Below are 16,743 nucleotides of genomic sequence, written 5' to 3' on the forward strand. Positions count from 1 at the left end.
TATCAATATATAAAAAGGTCACACTATCCTGCATACACACTTTGCAGTTTTTCATTTTTTGACAAAAACAATATTATGCAACAAATGTCAACTTTCCAGCACAGATGGAGAGTTACAAACTCAGATCTTCTCCCTGTCCCCACTAACAGAAGTACAATTATGTGCTGAGATTAGAGCTTACTAAGGCTTGGGTGGAGGAAAAAAAAAAAAAAAGAATAAAATAAAGTCAATTTATAAACAATATTGTTATGTCTGTAATTTATATAAATATTTCAGAAGATATTTAGAAAAAGCCCTTTGGTAATGAGTTTCAATACATCAAAGCAGAAATAAACACATATGTTCACAGTGTCTCAGAGAATAATACAAATAAATTATTACAAAATGAGAAAAAGATTGATTGGGCTGATACTCTTTGGAGCTGCTGTTTCTTTTTGGTTAATTCCATTTATTACATGAAGTTGCTTAGAACTTCTTAAAAGTCTGCTTAATATTAGCTCGTTAAATATTGTCATAAATGTTTTAGAGTTTGGTTATTGCTTTCTTCAGATCCATAACCTTGCTTTAATAACCCACATATATTCACATCCACTTAGCAGACACATTACATTGTGTCATTAACTTACACAATGAGTATAATTGCTTTACTTCCTACTGATTCTCTCCTAGGTCTAAGTCATCAGAAAAGAACACTCTCTCACTCAGCCTTACAGTCTGAAAGCCCCTGGCATCTGAAGGGATCAAGCAGGTGAGAGCCACCATATCTCTCCTAACACCTTAATTATTTATTACCTAGCTCTAGGCTGGTCAGGGTTTTTCTGGAGACACTCTGTCAATCTAACTTGAATTAGAAAAAAAACCTCAGAGCTCACTCTCAGTTAGAGGCCAAAGCCCAATGGCAGATGAGAATTCCTAGGAGCTTCACACCCTCATTAGGGTATAAATAGGATTTCCTGATCCAAATTTGCATATAAAAAGTCAATTCAATGCTCTTAAAAAAATAGTCATCTCCTGATTAGATGCTTCAAATCCTTTAAATTCTTCCCTGTTCTCTATTTCGTGCTCCTTCTGGACATCTGGCTGTGCCCATTTTCTCAAATTCTTAGTATGTCCTTGAGAGACCAAAGGGAAAAGATAATGTGTAACTCAAATGATTGTTTTGGTCTTCAGTGGCAGTCAAAGATTAAATGTAAGCAAAACTTGAAACTGGTGGCAAAATGATAATTTCTGAGCATTAGTAATTTCAGTTGCTTTGACATCACCCATACACACTACCCCTGAGTGTTTTTCCAGAACAGCCAATTGAATTGAAACATCTGAATTCAATATTTGTTACTTGTTAAAAGTGATCTTTTCTTTGAGATATAAATCATCTCCATGAGAGACAGGAAATGTCCACTTGGGAATGCAGGCAGGGGCTGTGTTGAAGGCAGGGGATGGGGTGTGATAAAAATATTAGTGAACCCCCTTGGTTATTGCATCAAGTAACTTAGTTTAATTCTCAGGAGACCTGTAAAAGACTACATGGCTTTGGACAAGCTTTATAAACTCTCTCATCTCATTTCTCCGACCTCTATCATTTAAAGCTTCAAGAATTTCCCCATTTTTTCCTCCATTCAGTGCTGCCTGGAGTTCGAATGTGTAAGACTGAGTGGGAGCTCTTATGCAGCCTAGATGCAGAGATCATCAAACATTTATACGCATAAATATCCCTGGGGAACTTGCTCTACACGGATATTCTTGCAGAACACTGTAATAGAACCTCTGATCTAGGGATATTTGAAATAACTGATTTCTTGCCTAATAAAAAATTTGAAGTTTTTCATTCATTAAATAACTTGTTTTGGTCAATGTCTACTGCTAAAGTACATGGCTGACAATGGCTTTAGGGCATCCCTGCGTTGTACAGCTATGACAAAAGCAGTAGGAAAACTTCTCCTAAACATTTCATACCTGACCTAAAAATGAAAGATGTCTTGATTTGCCATAGCCACATGCCCACCACATTTGGCAATGGTATATAGTGTGATTACTTGAATCAAAGACAGTGCTTTTGATTTTTACCTTCTTCAGAGATTTCCTTTTCTGTGAATACAGACTGGAGAGAAGAACGTTTATCTCTCCAAATTTTAAATGTCTTACAATGTCTTTTTGGAAAGCCCCTTAGTCTGATCTTTGTTTTTTCCTCCCTTCCACTAACCCTGTGCTTAGTTTATTCTTCTTTTTCTAGTTCCTTGAGGTGTAAAGTAGGACTGCTTATTTAATTTATGTTTCTTGACATAGATATTTATTACTATAATCTTCCCTCTTAAATTTGATTTGCTCCATCACATGAGTTTTGGTGTGTTGCATTTCCATCTTTATTCGTCTCAAGTTACATTAAACAACAACAAAAAAAAGATTTTATTTATTTATTTGTCAGAGAGAGCAAGTGAAAGAGAGAAAAAGAGAGAGAGAGTGCGAGAGCACACGCACAAGAAGGGGGAGACACAAGAAGAGGGAGAAGCAGGCTTCCTGCTGAGCAAGAAACCTGATTCTGGGCTCTATCCCAGGACCTGAGCCCAAAGCAGAAGTTTAGCCCACTTGAGCCACCAAGGCATCCCTCAAATTACTTTTTGATTTACATTTTCCTTTTGACCTATTAGTTAAGAGCAAGCTGTTCAATCCTCAAATATTTGTGAATTTCCCAAATCTCTTCCTATTCCTATTTCGAGATTCATACCATTTCGGAGGGGAAAATACATGATAGGATTTCAATCTTCTTAAATTTGTTAAGACTTATTCTTTTGCCTAACATATGATCTTTGCTGGAGGATGTTCCATGATTACTTGAGAAGAATATTATTCTGCTGCTATTGGATGTAATATTCCATATAGGTCTGTTATGTCCATTTGGTCACAAGTGTATTTTTTATTTTCATGGTAAAATAATTATTTGCAAAGTTCAATAAGCTTTTGTTCTCTTTTTAAAAGGAAACAATTAGAAACATTGATTCTATTACCAAGGATTTGACTGGAATGTCATATTTAAAACTGTGCATAGAATGAGATGTGACCAGACAGTGTAAGGAACAACATATTGTCATAAGAACATCCTTTTGAGGAATGGATGATCCTGAATAAGACCTTGAGGATCAGGATTAAGTGGAAGGATATCTGTGTTCTCTTGCAAGAGCTTGAGGCAGTTCTCACTTTTTTCCATGTCCTGTCTCACAGGGCACTGACACCACTTGAGCATCAGGAAGCTGGTGTCCTTGACCAAATATGAACCCTTGCAACCAACCTTTCAGTAGATATAACAGATTGGATACATGGGGAGAATGGCCACCAGAGCACCTAGATAGGATAACATATTGCTAAGGATGCTAAATTGACCTGGAAATACAGTGACTTGGTTAATGCAACAATAACATGTCGTATGTATTCTAAACAACACCTGAGGCAACTGCCAAAGGAATCTGGGATCATCCACCAGAATTCCCAGCAAATAAAGAATTGGCAAATTGATTACATTTAACTTTTCCCTCTGAATGAGGGTTCTGAGTATGCCTTGGTATGTTTGAACAGAGTCTGCCCTAACTAAAGATTTACTCTTTGCTCTGCAAACGAGGTTACCACCATTACAAAATTAGGGAAGTTAAGTACCATGTACAGATACCCTTGTGAAATGACAGTGATCAGGAGTCCTATTTTAAATGTCATGGTACACAAGACAGAGCAAAAGAATATGACATTTAATATTGGTTCCATCTCCCTAACAAGCTGTAAGCAACAGGGTCCATAGAAAGAAAGGAATATTAAAGCAGCAGATTAAATTACTAATAAGTAAAACCACCTTGGCCAGGTGGACTAAAGTACTATCCCAGGCTTTAATATATTTAAATAATCAACCAATAAGGCTTGTTACCCATATGCCAGACTGGGAACCCCTGCCAAGACCCCCAACATGGTAAAGGTAAGGAAATTACAGGAGAGAGTCATTGCCCCAAGTTTCGCCATGGATCAATGTACTATACTGGAATTTGTAATGGGATGTGCCACCAGCATGGTGCAGCCAGACTGTTAGAAACACGCCACCTCCATGCTAGTGAACTCCTTGCTGACCTCTCAGGATATACTGTGGAAAATGAGGAGGTGGGCAATATGAAATTTTAAGAGCCAACCATAAGGGATAAAGTGTTAGAAGAGGTCATCAAGAGGATGTAACCGGAAAATTAGATCCTCCTTACCCACTCCCAGTCCTATACCTTCAGCCTACTCCCCACAGCTGGGGCCATCACATGGCAAGAGCCCTTAAAGGGTAATGGGTTGGGCGCCTGGGTGGCTCAGTGTGCTAAGTTTCTGCCTTTGGCTCAGGTCTTGATCCCAGGGTCCTAGGATCCAGGCCCGCATCCGCTGTCTGCTCAGCAGGGGGCCTGCTTCCCTTCCTCTCTCTGCCTGCCTCTCTGCCTACTTGTGATCTCTCTCTGTCCAATAAATAAATAAAATTTTTTAAAAAAAGAGAGAGAGAGAGAATTGGGCTTTTTAGATCACCTGCACTGAATACACAACTGAACCCCATTAAGACTTCTATATAAACTTTTAAGATTCTGGCCGACGGTGTACAGATTTACTTGCTTGCGGGTGCCCAAGACAAGCACCCACTCTTGAGTACGTTCCCTTATTAAAATTGCCACCTACCCGTCTGAAGTGCTCTCTTTCTTCTGTCTATCCTTGTCCTCCACATACAGGGACCAGCTAGGAGCCAACAAGGACTGGTGACCAGATCCAGGCACACCAGTAGCAGCTTGGCTTTGGCTATTGCTGGGCACTCCTGAGGCTGCAGGCCTTTACGGTGTGTGCACAGCGGCCCGAGGCCAGTTAACCGAGGGGAGGCCCTGTCGTACGCAGATGCAGAGCTACAGGTGCTATCTGTGGGCACCCACGAGAGCGCAGGCCAGTGACAGGACTCAGGGCCCAATCCGGGCGCAGGGACACCCGTGGGGATGTTAGCTGTTGGCATGCGCTTGTATGACCGCACTCATTAGTTGTGCGCATGCTCCTGGCGATGGGCACCAGGAAGGGGGGCGAGGAAATCCTGCCACATCCGGGTACTGAGCGCTGAGGGCGCTTAAGCCGCTCGTGCGACAGCGCCCAATCTAGCTGTGAGGATCGCTGATGAGGTGGATCGTGGCCCCTGGGCGTCCGTGATGGCTTTGGCTGGGACAGCTGGAGAGAAGAGGAGGCGGAGGGGAAGGACAGGAGTGGGTAGAGACTCAGGCAGCTAATATCTGTAAACCAGTGAAAACCTGTGGAGCCCTCAGCCGCCGAATCCACCAGCCTCTGTGGTGGTGTCTGAGGGGGTTGTGCTGGGCATTGATTTCCTCAGTGGCACCGTCTGCTGCCGTTCTCTGCGGAGAAATCCCCGCCTTCCAGGGCGAGGTCCTTATTAAGGATGAAAGCTGCCTCAGGTGTCCGAGCACGCGTCAGGGCTGTTGAGGTCTTCAGCAGAAACAGCCGAAGTCCTTGGCAGAGCCGAGCCCTGGGATCTGGGGTGGCTCCCGCTCTGTGGCTGGACCAGAGCGGCCCCTTTCTTCTTCATTCCTCGCCGTCCCGGAGCAGCTCAGGTATGCCGGTCGCTCTCTGGGGTGGGGGGAAACCGGAGCGGGTTCTGATGCTGTACCCTGTAGCCGGCGTTCTCCTTCTGCCCAGAGAAGGGAACTCTCTGGGCTCTGGGCATTCGTTCCCCTTGTTCCCCTTGTGGCCAGCATTGCCACCCAAATTGAAACCGTGCTTCTCAATTTTCTGTGCAGATTTCTTTTTTTTTTTTTTAAAGATTTTATTTATTTATTTGACAGACAAGAGATCACAAGTAGGCAGAGAGGCAGGCAGAGAGAGAGAGAGAGAGCCCGATGCGGGCCTCGATCCCAAGAACCTGGGATCATGACCAGAGGCGAAGGCAGAGGCTTTAACCCACTGAGCCCCCCAGGTGCCCCAACATCTTCATTTTTTAAGGTTGTCTCTATTTATCACTGTGTTTAAGTTTTGAGAATTCAGTTCCTTTATGTCTTACGTATTTGTACATCAGTATTTCATTTTGAAACTCTTAAACATTGTAGTGTTGAAATATTTACAATGTTTCTTTTGAATTTCAGAGTACAATTGGATATTACCTTGCCGGTACAGAGAACATAATAGATTTTTGTGTGTTGATCTTGTATCTTACAGTTTTGCTAAATTCACTTATTCTGGGAGGTTTTATTCTTTTGTTTTCTTTTTAGTCTCTTTGGGATTTTCTACTTCTGCCCTGGTTGATCAAGTCATCTACAAGTAAGGACAGTTTTACTTTATTCTCTTACCATCTTGAGCCAGCTCGAGTTGCCTATTTTATAGGAATAGTATGTATAATAAGATTAGTGTGAATTGTCACCCTTGCTTTGTTCATGAACTTGGGGGGAAAGCATTTAGTCTTTCACCCTTTGAGATCGGCAGTAGTTTTTTTTTTTTTTTTTTCTTTTTCTTTGTTGTTGCTGATGCCCTTTATCCAGCTGGATTAAGTGGTCTTCATTTGCAATTTGCTGAGATTTTATATATATTTTATAGAATATACGATAAGTTTAATTTTTCAAATGCTTTTTTGCCATGAATTGATATGAGTATGTGGACTTTCTTCTTTAGACTATGCCTTTCCTAGGATATGTTTGTTTTCAAATATTAAATAAGACTTGCATTCTTATGATAAACCACACATGGTTGTGGTGTACTATTCTTTATACATATGGTGAATCATATTTGGTAATATTTTGTGGAGGGCTTTTGAGTCTATGTATATTACAAAGGGAAATGTGATTTTTATGAATGAAACTTTGAAGGCAAGATTTGATACAAAGTCTCCAACCAGGTAAGTGACTGTTGCTGGTTTCCAGTTGAATTTTATTGAGATCAGAGATTAAAACTTCTATAACTTCTGTTATTTTAAATGTATTAAGATTTTATGTTCCATGTACACGTGAATGCATATTCTGTTCAGAGGAGTGCTCTATGAATCAGTCAGATCCAATTTATTGATGGTGTTCAGTTTTTTATGTCCTTGTTGATTTTAAGAGTATTGATTCATCTTAATCCTGATTTTTACTGGGTAAGGATGTTGAAATCTGCAGTATTATTGTGGTTTGCCCATTTCTCCTTTCATTTCTGTCAGTTTTGCTGAGTATATTCCAAAGCTCTGTAGTAAGTTACGTGCACATTTGAGATTGTTTTCTGGGTGACTTGACCCTTATATCATTTTGTAATGCCCGTATCTCTAGTAGCTTTGTTTAACTGGAGATCTACTTTATTTGATATTAAGATTTCCACTCTTTCTTTTGTTTAGTATTTGTGTGGTGTGTCTTTTTTCCAGGCTTTTACTTTTAGCCTATTTGTGGCCTTTCATTTGAAGTGAATTTCTTATTTTTTATTTTTAAAGATTTTATTTATTTATCAGAGAGAGAGGGGGGAGAGAGTGAGCACAGGCAGACAGAATGGCAGGCAGAGGCAGAGGGAGAAGCAGGCTCTCCGCCGAGCAAGGAGCCCGATGTGGGACTCGATCCCAGGATGCTGGGATCATGACCTGAGCCGAAGGCAGCTGCTTAACCAACTGAGCCAGTGAATTTCTTAATGGCAACATATGTTTGGGTCATATTTTTTAATGCATTCTCATAATCTCTGTCTTTTAATTGGCATAGTTAAGTACTTTACATTGAATGCAATCATTGGTATGTTTGCATTAAGTCTATAATTTCTTTTCTGTTTTGACCCTTTTCTTGTTTTTACTTTTTGGCACATGTTAACATTTTAGTATTCCTATTTAACTATTGTATATTTGACTATAACATTTTATTGTTATTTTTATGGATTACTCTAGAGATCACAATATAATTCTTAATGCTTTTGCAGTACAATTTGTAGCAACATTTTATTATTTCAAGTGGGATATTGAAATCTCACTACCATATAGTTCCTTTAGTTTCTTTGCTTTATGTTATAGTTTCTTATAAATTAAGGCTTATATACATTAAAGTTATAATGTAGATAATATAATGTAGATAATATAAATATTATCTGTCAGATAATATCATCATTTCTATTTTTGCTTTCAACTGCAAACATTTTAAGATCTTAAAGAATTATTATCATAATTACCCAAAGATTAACTATTCCTGTTGCTTTTTTTTAAAGATTTTTTATTTATTTATTTGACAGAGAGAGATCACAAGTAGGCAGAGAGGCAGGCAGAGAGAGAGAGGAGGAAGCAGGCTCCCCGCTGAGCAGAGAGCCCGATGTGGGACTCGATCTCAGGACCCTGAGATCATGACCCGAGCCGAAGGCAGTGGCTTAACCCACTGAGCCACCCAGGCGCCCCTCCTGTTGCTTTTACTTTACTCATAGTATCTCAGTTTTCTTTCGGTCAGAAGAATTTCCTTTAGTGATTATTTTAAAACAAAATGACAGCAAATTATATGCTTTTATTCAGCTGAGAATACCTTTATTCAGCTTCATGCTTGAAGTATAATTTTGCTGGATATAGAATTCTGAGTTGATTTCCTTTTTTTTTTTCCTTTTAGTACTCTAAAAGTGTTGCACCACTTTATTCCATCCTTTAAATTTTTTGATGAGAAAGCATTAGTTAGGGCTTTGGTTCTCTGTTAGTGTTATTTTTATGTTTTTATGATTTTTTTTTCATTGTCTCTAGTTTTCAGCTGTTTGAATATTATTTAAAAGTATAACTGGGTGAGAGGGAAGACTCATCCTGTTTAAATCTCACTAACTTCCATGAATCTATAGGTTTATTTCTCTTCATTTTTTTTACACCAAACTCTTCTTCTCTGCCCCCCACCCTGCCCCCAACCACAAGGACTTGGATCACACAAATATTTTGTTGTTTGGTACTAATCTAATTGTTTCTGAGGAGCTGTTTGGGGATATAAAGGGGATATATTTATAGATAGATGTTGTTTTGTTTTCTGAGTATGTTAACATGGTGAGGTTACTGGATTGAAAAAATCAAATAACATTAAGTAGAAACCAGAGAAGAAATATTGACATGTGGAATTAAAGAACAGTGTGTATATTTCTTGGAATAAGGATAGAAATACATAAAAAATAAGCAATAGCCATCTGATGATTTAATCTTCCTTGTAGCTGTTGCCACGTAATAGTAAATGTTCATGATGTTATTTGTTTCTGCCAAAGGTGAGTCATTCATGCAGAAATACTAAATATTAATAAGTTGAGACATATGGTACATTTTAAACAAATCCTTTGGGTGGTGTTCCAAGAGATAGCAACTTTTTGGAGGCAAATAAGTGTTTAAATGGATAATTACAGTGCATAATTATGTGAAGTGCTGTTAGTTTTGCTAGATGTTCTGCATGTTACATTATTTAAAAACAACTCAATAATGTTCACTGGGGCTTTCCAGTGAACATTTCACTATATACTATTGATCTTGGAAAGAAGAAATGCAAAGAGAACATATGAATGTTTATGTGGAATACTCTAACATGAAATCAGAAACTGATCTAACGTGAAGTAAAAAAGAAATGCAGCATTTACTAGCAAAATAAAAATTAGGACAAGTAGACAAAATATGTTTGTTATTAAAAAAGGAGGGACACCTGGGTGGCTCAGTTGGTTAAGCAGCTGCCTTCGGCTCAGGTCATGATCCCGGGGCCCTGGGTTCAAGTCCTACATCGGGCTCCTTGCTCGCAGGGAGCCTGCTTCTCTCTCTGCCTCTGCCTGCTACTCTGCCTGCTTGTGCTCTCTCTCTCTCTCTCTCTGAGAAATAAATAAAATCTTTAAAAAAAAAAAAAAAGAAAATGAAGAGCTTATGTGAAATCTAATACAACATCAACTTGTGAATTTTGGATGAGCTCATAATAATACACCCAACATCATTGAAAAATAAAAGAAATTTTTCAATATCTGGGAAAATTGTGAAACAATAAGACTACAGAATAGAACAATTAGCCTTTTTGTGTTTTAAACTTTCATTTTTAAGGATGCTAACTTTTAAATATTAAATGCCTCTGCTATTATAATTTTAAATTATTTTAATTGGCATTCATTACTCATTGTGTTCCCTTATATGCAATATTTCTATTAGCAAATATATCCTTATCTGGCAGATATTTATTTTGTATCTATTTATAGGTACAATTTTGTCATAACATTTGTTTACAAAATAGCATTTACATGTTTTTTATCATTTTTTTTATAAAATCTCCCCTGAAATATTTAACATAAACCTGTCAAAAAAAAAGATTCACTGTTTATTTTGTAACTTTTCAGTATGTTTAAAACACTTTAAAAATGCTATAAAAATATGGAATAATTTTATAATAATAATTTATAATTCCAGAAACCTCCAAGAATTCTTGGGAATCCTAGTTTCTCATTATCCAATTCCAAAGTTTAGTATCTCTTAGCAATTTGGAATAATTAGGTAGCTCTTAGGGTTCGCTAGATTCCTAAGGACTTCAAGGAATATAAAAACGTCTAAGCCAGGTGTTCCTAAAGACTTCGCATATTTCAGATTTGTAGTCTTTTTTTGTTTTGTGTGTGTGTGGATTTTTTTGTTTGTTTGTGTTTGATTTGTAGTCTTAATTATAATTTCATCTGCATGATATATGAGGAAGTACTCCTCATCTAAACATGATTTTATTTGTATTTTGGAAGACCTCATCATTAATTCAAGGCAGCTTTCCTTTTTGTGGCTTTTAAAGTTTGTTTCTGCTGAGTGTTAGAATTTCAAAGGTGAAAGTCTATTTATTTACATTATGGCCAATTTGTTTAATGGGAGTCTGACAGTTGTAATGTCTGTTGAGCCTTTAGAAATTTTAAAAAGGAAAAAAAAAAGAGACTCATTCTTATAGGTGAGCAGTGGGAAATCTTGCCTTAATTTCTGGTTTTCTGAACATACTTTCTTATTCTTTGAGTTTTTATGTACTATAAAGAAAACTTACTTTCTGTGAAAAGAGATTTAAGAGCATGAGTTCATACAGAAGTTTCAAGGTAGGCATGAGAATCAAGGAAACAGAAGTGAAGTAAAGTGTGCTTATGATTTTGGCAAAACATTTGGTTCTATTTAATAGCTTAATGAATGGATCTCCTCTCCTAATTTGGTCTGGCATCTGGTATGGTTTCTGAGTGTGAACTCCCTGAAGAGAAACACTACCTACAGTGCAGTAAATTGGGAGAGAAGTGGAATCTGATTTTTGTCTTTAACAGTTCAACTTCTTCCTTTTTCTGCACACTCAATTTCTTGTTTCCCAACCTCTAAGAAGAAGGACATCATACAAAGAGAGAGCAATTCGAAAGAGAAAGAAAGCAGCCAATTCTCTGCTCATTTGTGTATGAAAAATCTCTAAAGAGAGATGATATCTATCTAATGATAAGGTAGTAAGAAAGAAGGGAACTTATGTATTTGAGATCCTGATTTCAGTTCTTTCAGATGAATATCCAGAAGTGGGATTGCTGCCCCATATGGTAGTTTTTAATCTTTTGAGGATGCTTCATACTGATTTCCGTAGCAGCTACATCATTTTACATTACTGTCAACAGTATACAAGGGTTCTAATTTTTTCACATCCTTGGCAGCTCTGTTGTCTTTATTTTTTTTCTTAAAGCTATCCTAACAGTTATGAGATGATAGCTCTTTGTGCGTTTGCTTTGCATTTCCCTAAAGATTTGTGATCTTGAGTATCTTTTTATATTCCTTTTGATCATTTATATATAGTTTTTAGACTCCCATATTCATTGAAGTATTATTCAAAATAGCCAAGAAATAGAAACAATGTCAATATCCATCTACAGATGACTGGAGAAAGGAAATGTGAGATACATATCTGTATCTATATATATGCATATATACATACATATCCAATGGAATATTATTCAGCCTTAAAACATAAGAAATTATATAATATGCAACAACAGTATTGCATACAATATACAATATGCAACTTGAGGACATAATGTTAAGTGAAATAAGCCAGTTAAAGAAGGACAAGTACTGTATGATCCCATGCATATGATGTATCTGAAATGGGCAAATTCACAGAAGTGAAGAGTAGAACGGTAATTGTTTTTTTTTTTTTTTAAAGATTTTATTTATTTATTTGACAGACAGAGATCACAAGTAGGCAGAGAGGCAGGCAGAGAGAGAGGAGGAAGCAGGCTCCCTGCTGAGCAGAGAGCCCGATGCGGGACTCGATTCCAGGACCCTGAGATCATGACCTGAGCCGAAGGCAGCGGCTTAACCCACTGAGCCACCCAGGCGCCCCAGTAGAACGGTAATTGTAATAGGCTTTGGGGAGAGGAGACATAGAGTTGCTCAGTTTTAGTTACCCAAAACGGATAATCTATAGGCACTTGAAGTACAACACTGTATCTATAGTTAACAGTATTTTATTTCACACTTCAACTTTTGTCCAGGGTAGATTTCATGTTAAATATTCTTATCACAATAAAAAAAAAAAAAGGAGGAGACTTAAAAGAGACCTCCTTGCATGTCAAGATGCACTATTTGAATATCTTGCAAGTAGGAGTACCTGAAGTATTTGGAGGGAATAATGAAAGAAGAAAGAATAAATACATTTTTACCAAATAACATTGTGGCATGTCAAATAGTTAATACTTTGATACACTTTGAGATACTTAATAACATTTAAGTGAAAAACTTCTGATTATTATTTAGTGCAATTGCATTAGACTGGTATAGACTAGGACACAGAAAATCTGCCTGCTTTTATAAGGATTACCTGAATTTGATATCACACCCGAATGCCTCCTCTTCTCCAGAAAAATACAAATTGATCTAAATTCCCTTTTTTGGTATTTTCACCAATGCAGTCTCCACTAATGCTATGAGACTTATGTTATTATCACTTCTAGGAAGGCATTTTCTCCTGTCATCCTCATGTAGCCTTTTATTTAAGTTTTTATTTAAGTCTTAACCTTTATCAAAACATTCACTGTACAATTTCAAAATCAGTGATTTCTGTTGTTTCATACTTTCTTCTGATCCTTAGAGTTAGATCCTAACAGGGCCAGAATGTATAAAATCCACCTCCCAGCCCAAGAATATTTTTAAAAAATAGAGTAATAGATAAACTATGTAAGGTAGTTTAGACACCTGGCATGGAAAGCTATAGCTCAGTATCCATTTTTAGGAAGAAGAGTGTAATGTGGAAGAAATAATACCATATTGAGACTTGAAGTAGAGAAGATACTGAGGCAAGTGAGGAAATTGTGTCTTCCAATTTGACTTTCAGCCTCAATGAATTTCAGAGTCTCAAGAAATACTTGAGAACTGGTCCACTAAGTTAAAGTTTAGAAACTGGTTTGGGATAAGAGAAGTCCTTAGCAATAAAGGGTCTTAAGCAGCAGATTATTTAGTAGAGGCCTGGCCATGATTATATGCTCTTGAAGGCACAACTGGCCATATTTTTTCATACAGTTGTAGTGTGACCTATATCCATCAAGACCTTTTTTTTTTTTTTTTTTTTAAAGATTTTATTTATTTGTTTGACAGACAGAGATCACAAGTAGCAGAGAGGCAGGCAGAGAGAGAGATGGGGGAAACAGACTCCCTGCTGAACAGAGAGCTTGTTTCGGGGCTCAATCCCAGGATCCTGAGATCATGACCTGAGCTGAAGGCAGAGGCTTAACCCACTGAGCTACCCAGGTGCCCCAAGACCTTTCTTTACATTCTTGAGCATCCACGCTCTTTCTCCTGCTGTGAATATTATCTCACACTTCACAAACACCCTTTTTTAATAATGTGTAGTAAGCATTTCTTCTCCCCTCCCTATTGGTATATCCACTGTTAAATACTACATTTTACATTTATACTTTTTACTTGTCCTTCATACCTTACCTCAATTATTTTTCACACACAGAGCTAAAGCACCATTTACTAAAATAGAACTTCACTGTTGTACATATAATTCCCTACCTTGATCATAATTGCCAATACACTTAAGTAATTTCTATAAAAACTTACTTTTGAAAGTATCAAATTAGATAAAAATTTATTTTAAATCTACTGATTACAGGTAAACCTATATATTTTTAAAAGATTTTATTTATTTGACAGGGATCACAAGTAGGCAGAGAGGCAGGCAGAGAGAGAGGAGGAAGCAGTCTCCCTGCAGAGCGGAGAGGCTGATGTGGGGCTTGACCCTGGGACCATGACCTGAGCTGAAGGCAGAGGCTTTAACCCACTGAGCCACCCAGGCACCCCTAAACCTATATTTTAAGTGGTAAAGTATGAATATAATAAAATCTGTTTACTTACTGGTTTATATAAAACAAACTGTTTTCTCTTAAAAAGAAAAAGTGAGGAAAAGAAAGTGTGTGTTCTTGTTTCTCACTGGTTTTATTTACTTACTTTCATGCACTTAATATATTTCATCTTTGGTGATTACTATAACTGAACAAGATACTTGAAATAATGCATTTTAATAAAACAATTGTATAAGACAACTTCCTAAAATTAATTGACAACCTAATGTAACTTTTCTCAAACTATGTTGTTGGATATTTTAATAAAAATACCTTGTGATTTAAAACACTAAACATTTGGAAAATATTGATTATACAAAATTAAATGGACATTCAGTGGTGATTTTTTTCTGAAAATATTGGCATACAAGAATCCTAAATAAAGATAGACTAGGTACTATTTATGAAACCATTTTTACTATGTATGCTCTCTCTCTATTTTGTTTTTAATTTCTAATGTTATATATTTATAGGTACCACATATAAGTTATTTAATTTTTCTCAAGTTAATTTAAAAGTGAGAAATACTATGTAAATTGTATGTTCCAATTAAATGACAACAAACTGACATCTTTGTATTCTCTCAGAGTGAAGACTTCTCTGTAGTTTGAACATAAAACAATAGCATAAAGCCTGACTATTACGTGATATACATAGCTTAATCATACAAAATTCAAAAGAAACTGTCCACTCTCATATTCTCTCTGAAACGATAGATCACCTGCTGCACACAGCCTCATCTCTCATATTAGTGTTTTTTTCTTTTATCATTGTATTTTTAATGTGTAATTCTATTTCGGTTTTAACATTTTATAGTGAGTATAAGGGGTTTATATCTGAAATAATGTTTGCATGTACTTAAGTAATTTTACAGTGTTTTAAATCAACTTACAATATGTGTGATTTTTTTCCCCTTCATAAAGAATAGTCTTATTATTCAAGTCTTAGAAAACTTGCCATGTGATGGACTTCATCTAACACTGCATTTGTTCAGTGATGTTTAGGTTTCATAACTATTGGCTTGGTGTTAAAAAATCACTTGTATTATTTATTGAAACTCATGTCAGTAATAAACATAAAAGTTAATAACTACAATCCCCAAGTGAACTAGCCCCTTGGAAACTTATACATCAGAAGAAAAGTCTCCCTTGATATCATGGAGTTTCTTAGGAAGAGAAGTGTGATTTTACCATGGAACAAGTATAGATTTTAACACTTTCTGGTTGAGTATTACTGATGCTTGAAATTAATGCTCTGTGAATTTCCAAACTGTAATAGCATATATTTCATATATTCTTTTAAAATATTGTTATGGACTTTTGTACATCCAGAGACCTGCAAGCTGCATTCGAGTGGGAATATATTATATACACTTTAAGAACAGATGAAGTAAAAATATCTACCTTGTCACTTATTTATTTTGTGGTACTGGGCAGTCAGTATGTCAGAATGTCTTCAAAAGACTTCTGAGATTGAATAAAATTATATAGTTAGTTACTAAATGTTATTTTACTTCTTTCAGTACTCCCTATACAAATTTAATGGTTGAAAGAAGAAAATAGACCATCTTGTATATTCATTTTAGGGACTTCAATCCCAAATTTCTTTGCTCTGAGAAGAACATTTACTAATACACATCAGGGAAGAAATGTACAAGGTATAAGTTTTACCTAAGGATAATAAGAGGAAAAAAAATTGTATGAGACTCTATCCCCTTGTACTTTCATGACATAAATATAGTTTTCCAGTCCAAATGTCTTATTGATGAATTGGGTATTCAAATAAATATTAACATAATTCACATACAATGCCATTGAGCAGGTTGTAGGTGAAAATTCAAGAGAAAACTTCTTTCAGGGTCATGCTAAAGTGAATTCATTGTCATAGAATATATTTGCCTTTTGTTTGGATCCTACTTTTCCAAAAACTAAGAACAATCTTCATGTAACTTTTCTAAAATTTCTTATTCATTGTAACATAGTGTTTGTAAAAGTTACAAAATAGGGGAAAAAATGAGAACTACCAATCAGCACTTTAGTCTCTTACTCATTTTATGTTTCTACACCTTTTTCTTTGTTTTCATTAGAATTAATTCATGCATTCATCTACCATTCCAACCAACATTCTAGAGATGAAAGAATATAAACTTTTGTATGTGTTCACTTTTTTGATGCGTTTGCCTGGCTATTGAAGCAAATCAATAGATTTTCAGTTGTTTATGAAAGTTTTACCATTCTTGATTTTTTTTTTTTTTAAGAGAGAGAGAGACAGAGAACAAGGAAGGGGGAGGGGCAAAGGAAGAGGGAGAAGAGGGCTCCAGTGCAGAGTCTGATGTAGGGTTCAATTTCCGGACCCTAAGACCTTGATCTGAGCCAAAATAAAGAGTCTGATGCTTGACCAACTGAACCACCCAGATGCTTCCTTGATTTCTTTCTTCTA

This window comes from Mustela lutreola, chromosome 16 (assembly GCF_030435805.1).
Source record: "Mustela lutreola isolate mMusLut2 chromosome 16, mMusLut2.pri, whole genome shotgun sequence".
In the NCBI taxonomy this organism is placed as follows: domain Eukaryota; kingdom Metazoa; phylum Chordata; class Mammalia; order Carnivora; family Mustelidae; genus Mustela; species Mustela lutreola.